Source organism: Sarcophilus harrisii, chromosome 3 (genome assembly GCF_902635505.1).
Source record: "Sarcophilus harrisii chromosome 3, mSarHar1.11, whole genome shotgun sequence".
NCBI classification, from domain to species: domain Eukaryota; kingdom Metazoa; phylum Chordata; class Mammalia; order Dasyuromorphia; family Dasyuridae; genus Sarcophilus; species Sarcophilus harrisii.
This window is the reverse complement of record NC_045428.1, coordinates 345,115,953-345,128,616: the sequence shown is the minus strand read 5'-3', so window position 1 is coordinate 345,128,616 and position 12,664 is coordinate 345,115,953.

The window sequence follows — 12,664 nt, the reverse complement described above, 5'->3', positions numbered from 1 at the left end:
ATGACTGAAAAACAATAAAACTGGTATCTTGGCTTTGGTAATTCTTTGTCCAAGTATAGGTGTACTTGTATGTGTGTTCATGTGTGTATATGTCTCTTTGTGTGTATGTGCGTGCCAGTGTGTGTCTGAAGGGGTGTTGGAGGCAGGAAGAGACATTAAATGAAAAGGAAGGGGAAATCATAGATGTGAGCAATCTAAGTTAGTAGCTATCGGGGAGAGATTTGAATGGCTATAAATGTTGCTAACTAGGTCTTGTGTGTGAAAAAATGTGTGGGTTCTTACTAAGACCAATAAAAAGTTGATATTCATAAAAAACTCTAAAAAGAAGAAAAATGAAACTGAAAACTAATATTATGGGATCATAGTTTGAAGCAATAAAATACTTAAGGGCTATCTCACGTAAATTTAATAAAGATAGCTTAAAGTAGAAGATTTAAAGCATCACCTAGGGCTATCAACAAAGTAGGTGAATACCTATCTCAGTGAGTAGAGACCATCCACTCCACATGAGGGCTGACATTGTCTTTTAAACATACCTGTGTCCCCCATCTGATTGGCCTGAAGGTACATCATTTGGGCCTCCCCTCACAAAGGTAAGAATTTCATTCATAGACATTTTAATGAGGATGTGGAGAGTCATTTCAGTTCTTCACCAATACTTTCTCACTGGGAGATGAGAGTAATCTGTATGTGTTAGGATTAGTCTGCAGATAGGGAAATAGTCTGTACTGGCTTTGATTGAATAAACTTGATTTGAATCAAATTGAATTTAAATATGAGGTACTAATACTCCCTGAATACCTCATATACCTCAGGGAATGTAGTTGGAGGTAAAGTCTCATGAGAATGGAGTTTAAATTCATAAGGCATGGGATAATATATTAAAAATGGAATTAAAATAAATTTTCAGTTTCTCGGGGCCATTGAATCTGAAGCAGAAAAAGCTTAAGTGACTTTCCCAGAGTCATGCAACTACTACGTATATGAGATTGGATTTGGATCCAGTTTTTTCTGATTCCAAGTTTAATACAGTGTCTAATGCTTTACAGATCACTGTTTTTATCTCATTTAATGTCTTTGGTTTCATAATTCGGAGCTGTAAAATTTGATTGCTAAGACACATTGAGAGCTACAAATAGATGAAGATAACTTGTTTGCTACATATTTTATCTTTTCCCATTGATTACCAAGTGATATTTGGTGATAATGGCAAATGTCTTGTGGCAGAGTGACTAGGATGTGGATCTGGACTCAGAAGAAAACCTGGGTTCAAATACTTCCTTAGTATAAGGATAATAATACTTGCATACACATTACAATCCTCATAAGGTTTACATTAGACTTTATGTGAAATATTTTCAAAACCAAAAAGTGCTATTTAAATTTCAGTTCCTATTGCTATCACTGAAGCACATTAAATATTCATGGTAAGATACTTGTATATTTCATGATTCATAGAACTGTCTTGTGAATTTGAAGTAGGGACAGGCTATATGCAAATAAGATTGGATAAGAAGCAATCTGAAATGCAGAGTAATTAAATAAAAATGATCACTGAATGAACGTTGAATGGAAGTGAGTCATTTTTGTACTAGAATAATGCTCTATCAAGTCCAGTAGGCTTTCTTTAGTATAAACATTCCTCTTCACTTCTTTTGTCATTGCAACTGACAACTAATTCAAACTTTAGATTTTGAATTTTTCATATATACAAATTCAGAATGAAATGAAAATATAGCCAATCAAACAAATAGGACTAGACCCTCATTGAGAGAAGAAAATGGCTTATTTAATAGAGATAAATTATTAATGGAATTTGGATACTTTACATTATTTCTCCTGTCTGCTTTATTTGTTTTCTTTATAGTAGAATAGCATTTATAGTAAAAAATGTGCATAGAATTTTTTGATCTTGTACATTTTCAATGAAAACAGTATTTATTAAGAATGGCTTTCTGAATAGGTCAACAGATGCCTCTGTAACAGAATACTCTAGGGCTTATTTTAACCTCATGTTATTAGTGACCTACACAGATCATTCAACACACTATGAAACAGTGTGTCCCTGAAAAGATATAAAAAATAAAAGTAATAAGACATCAGCATCCAAGTGCAATATAGCTGGCATCTAGTCTGCATACCAAGCAGCAAGACTACATTTCAAGAAATGCTTTTAAGCGTGAAAACTATCATTTTGCTGATTATTATTATTTTTTTTTAAAGAGCAAGATAAAGGAATTTAAGGGATTCTCATTTGAATATCAAATGGTCAGCCTAAAAGTTTTCAGCTTAAATTTGGGAAAATGCCTTTATCCTTCATGGTAATGGGCTGAGGTTTGAGTTGATGCACTGAGGTCCCAAGTACGTGAGGCTAAATAGTAATTGGGCTATACTCTATTAATATACATGATTGGATAAAGAATGGCCCCCACCCACTCTCTGTGCAAGTCCTGATGTGTTGTATAGGAAATGACGATTTTGGTGTGTGGAGGCAGAGGGGGAGACAGGAAGAGAAGCTGGGAGAGATTGGGCCTGGGTTTGAGACTCCGAGCTGCTGGTTGTGTGGCTGCTGGTCGAGCTAGCTTCTTGACTCAGCTGCACACATTGCTATCGCCGATTCTCTTCCACCTCCCATCCTTCTTCACTGAGAATAAAGACTGACGATTTTCCCCTAACCTGAATTCCTGACTCCTGCTGATTTAAAAATACACGATCTTCACACTTCATATCTTCAGACGGTGACTTTTGCTTTCAAAAACCTTTGGCATGGTTTAAAGTTTTCCCAAAAACTGCCACTATTCATGGAAAAAAGCAAAGTTTTTTTTTGTTTGTTTTTTGTTTTTTGTTTTTGTTTTTGTTTTTATCAAGGGAGAAATACCTTTTTAACTCCTGTAACAATGCAACTATTTTTCCAATTTGGATTCCTTACTGAATAGAAGCTGCATAGAAAATATTTAACAGTGAGAATAATAAGGAAGAATTGAGAAAGTTTGCTTCCTTTGGTGCAAGGTATGAAAGTATTACTCTCTCCCTCCTCCCAACCAACATTCACATCTTCATTTTCAATGCCAAACGAATAAAAAGAAAGCCAGAAAGATTAATTCCTATCATGAGTTTATGTAGCTGTTTTATAAAGATTTATAGCACTGATATATTACATTTCATTTCATATTGCAGGTCTCTTGAAATCTAATTCTAGAAAAAGGAGAAAAATCAAGAGAAAAACAAAAAGCTGGGAGTATTATTGGGAAAGAGGACATCACTTCATTGTCATTTTATTAAGAACTCTTTTCATAGAAAATGGAACTCTTGCTAGCTTCTGCCTATTAATCACATTATATGTATATTTTTTCCTACATTTACAAGCTATGAACAGACTCTTTAGAAATGGATGCTAGCCACTATTTTGTTATCTCTTCCCAAGGAAATAAACAAAATAAAAGTCACTAAGTGAGTCACAGTGAATTAGCTCATCAGATCTTATTTTTAGACAAATAAGTCAACTGAAAGATTATTTTTAAAAATAGTCATTTGATAATATGAAAATATCATATCTTTGGAGCATTGGGTAAAATCAATCCCATCCACTTCATATTTTGTTTTAAATTCATTCAGGGAAATCTGCATCAAAGTTGTGCTCTAATTTAATCTTGCCTCAATTTTAAAGAATGTTCTTTCCTTAGAAAGTGGCCTCTTTTGTTTGGAGACAGTTATTTCATCGGTCAGTTGTTTCCCCATGGGACTTCTCTTAACCTCCTTCCCCCGCCACATACACATATGCACACCTCACTTTTAGCTTATTTCTACATCCAAAATAGCCACAGGAACTACTTAATTACAGATCAGCAGTGAGAGGGCACAAGTTTACTGCCCTCTGATATTAACCTCTTATGTGACTTTGGGCAGGTCAAGGAACATCCCTCATCCTCAGTTCCTACATCCATAAAATGAAGGGGTCAGGGTGGATGGCATTTGAACTACATTCTAACTTTACATTTATGACCTGATGACATGAACAAGTGCAACACAGGGTAATAAAGTATGAATTATGATCCTTAGATATTCATAAATGAGATCACAGAACAATAGAAATAAATACCAAGATATATTGCAAATGACATTTTGGGTATGAGAACAGTCTAGTTCTAATCTTTTACCTGGGATTATTGGTCATCACTTTTTTAAAGAGAAATCAACAATTAACATTTTTCAGAATATATCTGACAACAACTACAGACCTGAACACCTGGAAAACATCTTTATCTTCACAGGACAGTTATATTTAGATATGGTAAAGATATTAGACATCCTCTAATATATCCCCCTCATTATATAGAAAAGAAATCTATAGCCCATGAAAGTTAGATAACTTTCTTAAGGCCATACAACCATTAACTTGCAGAGCTTGAATTTGAACACAAATCTTACACCTCTAAAGCCATCGCTTTTCCCACTATTTATTGTGTTGGATCTTCTTTCATGATTTGAGCTTCCTCCCCTCTCCCCATGTATATATTTTATCACTGCAGCTCATATCCCTTCAAAACATTAGTAAGTGGGCTTCAGATTATTGTGACAACAGACTAAACATTTGGAGATATAATATCTTAACATTGATGACTTTTTAAAGAAATCCTATTCCCTCTTTTTTATCCCATTTCAGCACAGATTATGGAATATATATATATATATATGTGTGTGTGTGTGTGTGTGTATATATATATATATATATATATATATGCAAAACATATATATATGTAAATACATATAGTAAAAAGTCTTGCATAAAAGTAAACAATTTCAATGATCAAGTTTTTGTGCAAAGATGTAGATAATTTTTAATGTCTCTTGAGAAATAGTCTCCTAGAATGTCACAATGACATCTCTCCATATTTACATATTTCTGTTATCTACTTTATGTATCTCTTTGTATATACATATATGTGTATACATATGCCATATATGCATGTATGTATATGAATGTGTATGTGTCACACCTATTCCAAGAGTCACGAAGACCTTAGTTCTAATCATGCCTCAGACATTGGATCTTAATTTGTTTATCTGTTAAAGTGGGAGCCTAAATGTATCACTTACTGTCTTTGTGACCTATGACAACTTCCCAAGATGATAAGTTTTAGAGAAAATGTCAGCTTAATATTGGTGGAGGGAGTTTGTTACCTAGGAATACCCTATAGAAGTGAAATGACAAGTTTAGTTAATATGTTCTCTCTCTCTCTCTTTCTTTCTCCTCTCTCTCTCTCTCTCTCTCTCTCTCTCTCTCTCTCTCTCTCTCTCTTCCTGTCTCTCTGTCTCTCCCTCTCTCTCTCTGTCTCCTCTGTCTCTGTCTCTCTTTTTCTGTGTCTCTGTCTCTCTCTTTCTGTGTCTCTGTCTCTCTCATATCTATCTGTCTAGTTTCTATCATCAATCTATCTATCTATCTACCTATCTATCTATCTATCTTTTAGTATCTATCTACCCATCTCTCTATCTAGTATCTATTTGGTATCTATGTCTCTCTCTGTCTCTCTGTCTCCCTGTCTTTGTCTCCCTCTCTCCCTCTCTCTGTTTCTCTCTCTCTCTCTCTCTCTCTCTCTCTCTCTCTCTCTCTCTGTGTGTGTGTGTGTCTCGCCCTTTGTTTGTCTATCTCTAAGTGTCTATAACTGTCCTATAATCATGTATTATCAACCCTCAGGAGCACTTTGGGAGTAGGCAAAAAATAGCACATGGAGAGAGATCAAAGATTCTATCCTACTGGCAGTATTTTGTTTCTTGATTGAATAGGCTACTCCAACTTCCCAGCTCATATAACAGGGAAAAATCCAGTAAGAAAGAGGATGACTGGAACAGCTTGTCATTCTAATCTTTTTAAACTGTCAATTATCCATCAAAATTTTCATCACTATTACAACAAAAGCAGTTCATGTTTCTTTCATTTGGCACTGTGAGATGCAAATTGGTTGCACTTAATAGAATGCCTGTTTTGCTTCAAATGTAAGTTGAGTCAAAGCAGAAAAAGTAGATGACTGGTTTGGCAGAAAGACATTCTAATGGTGCTCCTTTATAAGCAAAAATTGTTTGCACAGCTTTGCAAGGAAAGCTCTTTGCATTATGCTCCTGGGAGATTTGTTTAATGAATTGATACACATTTCCTTTCTCTCTGACATGTATTGCTTTGATTTGCTTGACACATATTACTTTGAATGCTTATGGTATTCACTCCTAAGAGCCACAGGGAAATTCTCTAAACCAAAGTAACCAAAGTAGATTATTATTTGATTGAGGGTGGGGAAGGCATCTTTCTTCTTTTATTCAATCGTTTATTGAGCACCTATTCTATGTACTATTAATGACTGATTCACATTAAGCAAACACTTATTTTGTATCTACTGTAGGAAGAGTTCTATCTAAGTCACTGGAAGTCAAAGGATTATTGACTACCTACTAGGTACAAGACACTGTTTAGTATTGGGAATATAAAGACATAAATGAAACATCCTGCCCTCAAAGAGCTTAAATTGTATTAAGAACAGACATTAGATTAACAGGGATATGCAATATTATATGATAGGTTGATTAGTAACAAAACAAAGTCCTCAATGATATCTGAATGAGAAAATTGTCATTACACATTGGAGAAATCAGGAAAGGCTTTCTGAAAGAAAAGGGATTTGAATTGAGCTTTAAAGCATTTTTGGAATTCACTAATTGAATCAAGGGTAAGAAGGACCTCCCAGTGTAAAAGGGACATAGTGAACTAAAGTAAAAAGGTAAGAAAGGATAGGAAATGTTTGGAGGATGGAAAATAGCATATATGGTTGCAGTGTCCAGATTACAAAAGACTTTGAATGCCAGGTTAAGGTGTTTGAACTTTATATTACAGACAACAGGGAAACAGTAAAGAATTTTGTGCAGAGGCAATATTATGACATGGCCCAATTTATCCATATCATATGATATAATTTAGTGGAATGAAATTTTATTAAGAACCTACTGTGTACAGAACATGTTGATAAAGATACAAAATTTAGAAAACAAAATTAGAGTAGACTAAAGCCTGTTGGAGATTTTGTAGGTGAGTTACTTGACAAGATACAGATTGGATCAAATGGCTTATGAATTCTCATGTATCTTTGAGTACCTGTTATTCTACAATATCCACATGGATAACATATATGTGTATATATTTATGTGTATCTATGTCTTTTTGTTGTTCAGCCATTTTGGTTGTGCACAATTTTTCTCACTTACTCATTATTATGGAACTCTCCAAGAGCAGACCTATCCATTGTTGTTAGCTAAAGATAAGATTTTCCCATCTTGCATCCATTCTCATTCTCTCTCTCTCTCTCTCTCTCTCTCTCTCTCTCTCTCTCTCTCTCTCTCTCTCTCCCTCTCTCATAACTATCAGTGGGGGAATCAGATACTGTGTATATATATATATATATATATATATATATATATATATATTATACACATACACATATATTCATTCGACAGTTACAAATAAGCAGCTCTTTTTGTGGTAGCAAAGAACTGGAAAATGAATAGATGGCCATCAATTGGGGAATGGCTGAATAAGTTGTGGTATATGAAAGTAATGGAATATTATTGTTCTATAAGAAATGATGAACAGGTTGATTTCAGGAAATCCTGGAAAGACTTACATGAACTGAAGTGAAGCAAGAAGAACCAGAAAAACATTGTATGCAACAACAGCAAGATTGTCTAATAATAGACTGCTTAGCAATTCAGTGATCCAAGCAATTCTAATAAGCTTTAGAGGGAACATGCCATCTGTATCCAAAGAGAGAACTATAGAGACTGAATGTGGATGAAAGTATACTATTTTCATCTTTTTTTTCTATTATTTTAAAAATAGATTTTTTTCCCTTTTGTCTGATTTTTCTTTCTTAATGTTACTCATATAGAAATATGTAAAAAAATGTACAATATAACCTTAAAAAAAACAAAAAGAAAAAAAGAAAAATTGAGTTCTTTAAAAAAAAATCATTACAATGTGCTACAGAACAATCTGAGAAAGTATTAGGAATTATTTCACAGAGTAACTGACATTTAAATTGGGTTTATAACTATGATTAAGAATATATAATTATAGAGAGTAGTAAACAGAGAAAACAAGGTATTTCAATGGAAAACAAGGTGTAAGGAAAAAACAACCAGGTGAGAAATTCAAGAAAACATGGAGGAAGACTAGTCTGACAGTAGTATGAAGGATGAAGGATGGTTCAGTATAGTCAAAAAGACTAGCACTCTCTTGAAATAACCTGATTTTAGCATAAATAGAAAAGAGAGGATAGATATGAGACATGTTGCAAAGGGAGAATTGATAGGAGTAAGTTACCAGTTGCAAATGAGAGTTCAGAAAGAGAAAACAGTCAAATAATAAGATTAGGATTTAGAATAGGTAATACTAGGTAAGAATCATTAGCACAAATAGAAATGAAGCCAGAAGGATATGTATGTTCAAAGAAAGCATAGGAAACATACTAAAGGAAACATACTAAATTTTATTTGGAAACCCACAGGATGTCTAGGTGGAAATGTGCCATAGGCTTTTAGAGATCTAAGTCTAAAGCCTATGAGTTCAAAACTGGAGTTATAGATTGGGAGTCATTTGCATAGAAGTCTGAATAGAAGCCATGAGAATAAATTAAAATTGCTGGAAGATAAAATATAGGGAGGAAAGAAAAAAATGCCAAGGACAGAGCTTTGGGAGGCACTTTCCTTAAAGGTTTAGAAGATGTGTAGGAATCAGAGAAGGATTTGTTGCTAACTGAACTAGAAAAAGATTTATTTTATTGAAGTTAGGAGAGATTTTTTTTTAGAATGAATAGATCAATACTCTCAAACAGCATAGGATTATAGAGCTGGAAGTTATTGTAGAGGTTGTGAGTACAAAACTCCCATTTTATAGATGAAGAATTGAGTGGTAAAATGAACTACTCAGGGTAACTAAACTGGGATTTGACAACACAATCTGCAAATTCAAAGGCAGCATTCTATATAATTCAATTAAAATTATGTACAAGATACTATGCTAGGCACTGAGGAAAGAAACATGAAAAGTGAACATCATGAAGTTTCTCTCAAGGACTTACAATATGCTAGTCATATAAATTTATAGCATTCATAATTATGATACAGGATAGAATGTGATACAGGCTTCTGGTTTACTCTCTTCAAATTTTAGATCATACTTTAATCTTGCAGCACAACAAAATTATGTTGGAAAAGATGACTGATCAAGTTCCTTCCAACTCTATGTCTTCTGATCCTATATAAAAGTAATCTATTTTAAAGACTTTTTAAAAGACATAGAATGACACAAATCTAGGAATCTAGACATAATTCCATAGGAAGTTAACAAATGTTTTTAAACAATTGAAGTATATGATGAAAATTGTGTCTTAGGAAGACAAATCTGACTATGATACAACATATCTCCAGGAAAGAGAAATTGTGGACAATGAAACAAAATGACAAGGCTTAAGTTCCTCATTCTCTAACTCAATATCTATTTTATACTGGGGAATTATTCATGTAACTTCTTTGGAACCTAGTTCTTTATAAGCAAAATAAGGAGATTGGATTAGTAGATTTCCAAGCTTCCTTGGCATTCAAAAGTCTATGGTGCTACAACATTTCAAACATGCATAACTTCAAATACTACAATTGTTCTTAGGCTTTTTGAGTGTATGATATGTTTTTAATATTTTAAAATTCATTTAAGTTTAATTGACCTTATTTAATAAGAAAAAATAGCTGTGTGATCCTGCACAATTCACCAGTCTCTGAAACCTCATATTTCTCATCTATAAAAATAGAACTAATAAAAGGATTTATCATCCAGAGCCGATGTGAAAATTAAATTCTTTTCGCCGTGGAGAGATTCTCTAAAAATGAAATCAGGAACTTGGGAAATTCTAGTGGTTCCAAAGAGAATTATACCCATTTGGAGACTTTAAATTGACCTTCTTTGTCCAATACACAGAGGTACAGGGAAATTCAAAAGAGGAACACCCTGGAATCATTAGTTAAAGCCATCAGCTGATTCTCCTTTAGAGAGCTTACACTTTTTAACAGTCAAAAGATTTTTTTCAAGGCAGAGCTGCAAACTACTGTTCCTTCAGAATTGCAGAAGCACCTGGATTGTAGACATTCACACCTGAAATTTGTGTTGTCACTGCCAATAAGTCTCAAGTGAAAACACCTGTTAATAGAAATTCAAAGTTATAAAACCAGGAATCCTTAAAATTCTTCCTTTGAATGATCTTGATTCTGCAGGGATTCAAAGAAATCTCAGAAATGAAAATGGGAATAAAGGTAGTAGCAATGAAATCTGAAATAATGTTTATTTTTTGGGGGTGGGGAGAATATAGGGGATAGGTCTGCTTCTCTATAGCCTTAGGTGACCTACTTCCCTTAAGTGAACTATGAGCTTCTTGAGGCCAAGGACTGATTTATTCATGTTTGTGATTTCCCAGCTCTGCACTTTCATTCCTCCACACATAGTAGACATTCAATAAATACTTAATGAAGTAATTAAAGAATTTCAAATTTCAATTAAATAAACTCTAAGCATTGTTCTGGGAATGTCAGAAAAGCTAGATTACAACACAAAAATATTCTTTTTAAAAATTTTATTTTATATTTAATATTTTTATTTCCCTAGTTATACGTAAAACAATTTTTTATTGTAGCAGGCCAGAACTCTGAAAAAAGTATACTTGAATCACAGCATGGTGCTTATGGCTATGCATGCTCAATGTGATGTAGTGAGGTAATCATACTGAAGGATTTAAGGGCTGAGGGAGGGACAGAGAGCTCTCTCAGCAGCAGGGCTCTCATAGAAGACTTCAGGCTCCAGACTCCAGAGTCCCAACTCCATCTTTGAACAACCACGGGACAGCTCTCCTGCCTCCTTCACTTCTCCACCTAAAGACCAAGGACTCTAGCTGCTCCCGAGGTCCTCCAGAGAGCTACCTTGGACATTACATTTTACACTTGTTTTTAAATTTTTGAGTTTCAGATTCCTTCCTTGCCACCCAAACCCTCATTAAAAAGGCACATGTGAAGTTATACAAAATATTTCCATAAAAGTCGTGTTATTAAAGAAACCATAGATCTCCTATTACCCCAAAAAAACCCTCAAGAAAAATAAAGGTTAAAAAAAAAGTATGCTCAATACTTCAAAAGTATTTGGAGAAAACCACTTATTTCTCTGGGTATGGATAGCATTGTTCATCATAAGTCCTTCAGAGTTATCTTGGATAATTGTATTTGTAAGAAGAGCAAAGTCATTCACAGATGATCATATTATTACTCCCTACAAAGTGCATTTCATTTTGCTTGAATTCATGGAGAACTTTCTAGGTTTTTCTGAGAGCATCCTTTCCATCATTTTCCATAGAATAATAATATTCCATAATAATCACATACCTCAGTTTATTCAGACATACCCCAATTGATTGGTATTCCCTCAATTTCCATATCTTTACCTTGAAAAGAGAGCTGCTATATATCTATCAATATATATCTATATCTATATTTCCTTTTTAAAAAACATCTCTTGGGATTCAATTGAGGAATAACTTTTATTTATTATTATTATTTTTTTTATAAATTTGACTCACTTCCCTATACATTTGAGAAATAAAGCCTTCCTCAGAGAAACGTGTTTTAAAATCCTTTTCATAATTGCCATTGCTAACTATATTCCCCTACCCTGTTCTTTTCTCTCTCTCCTTTTAATCTGGAGAGTATTCTTATCCTTTGATCCTCCTCAAAAATGATTTGCTTCTGACTCTCACCTCCCCTAATATATGCTTTCTCTTCCATCACCATTCATTCTTCCTACATCTCCTTCCCCTCCTATTTTTCCTCTCAGGTAAGATAGATTTATATACCTATATTGGGTTCATATTTTCTCTTTGAGCCAATTATGAGGAGAGTAAGGGTCACTGGCTCCCTTACCTTTCCTCTCATCATTCCACTGTAAAAGTTTTTTTCTTGCCTCTTATTGCAGAAAATGTGTATCATTCCCCCTTTCCATTTCCCATTCTCCTAGTACATTTCTCTCTCACTTCTTAATTTTATTTTTCATATATTATCCCTATAGATTAAATTCACACCTGTGCCTTCTATGTATATATACACCTTCTAACTGCCATATTAATGAAAAAATTCTAAGGAGTTATAAATATCTTTCCATGTAGAATTTAAACAGATAAACCTTCTTATGTTTCTTATGGCATCTCTTTACTGATGACCTCCTTATGCTTCTCCTGAGTCCTTTATTTGAAAATCAAATTTTCTATTCAGTTTTAACCTTTGCATCATGAATGCAGAAGCACTCTATTTCATGGAATATTCACCTTTCCCCCTGAAAATTTATACTCATTTTTGCCAAGTAGGTGATTCTTGGTTTTAATCCAGTACCTCTCTGAGTCTACAATTCTTTAATTTAGAAGCTGCTAAATCTTGTGTTATCATCACTATGGCTCCATTATACTTGAATTGCTTGCAATTGAAATTGAAATTTGAATTCAAAGCAATTGAAATGCTTGCAATATTTCCTTCTTGATTCAAGATTCCAGAATTTTGTTATAACATTTTGGCAGTTTTCATTTTGGTATCTCTT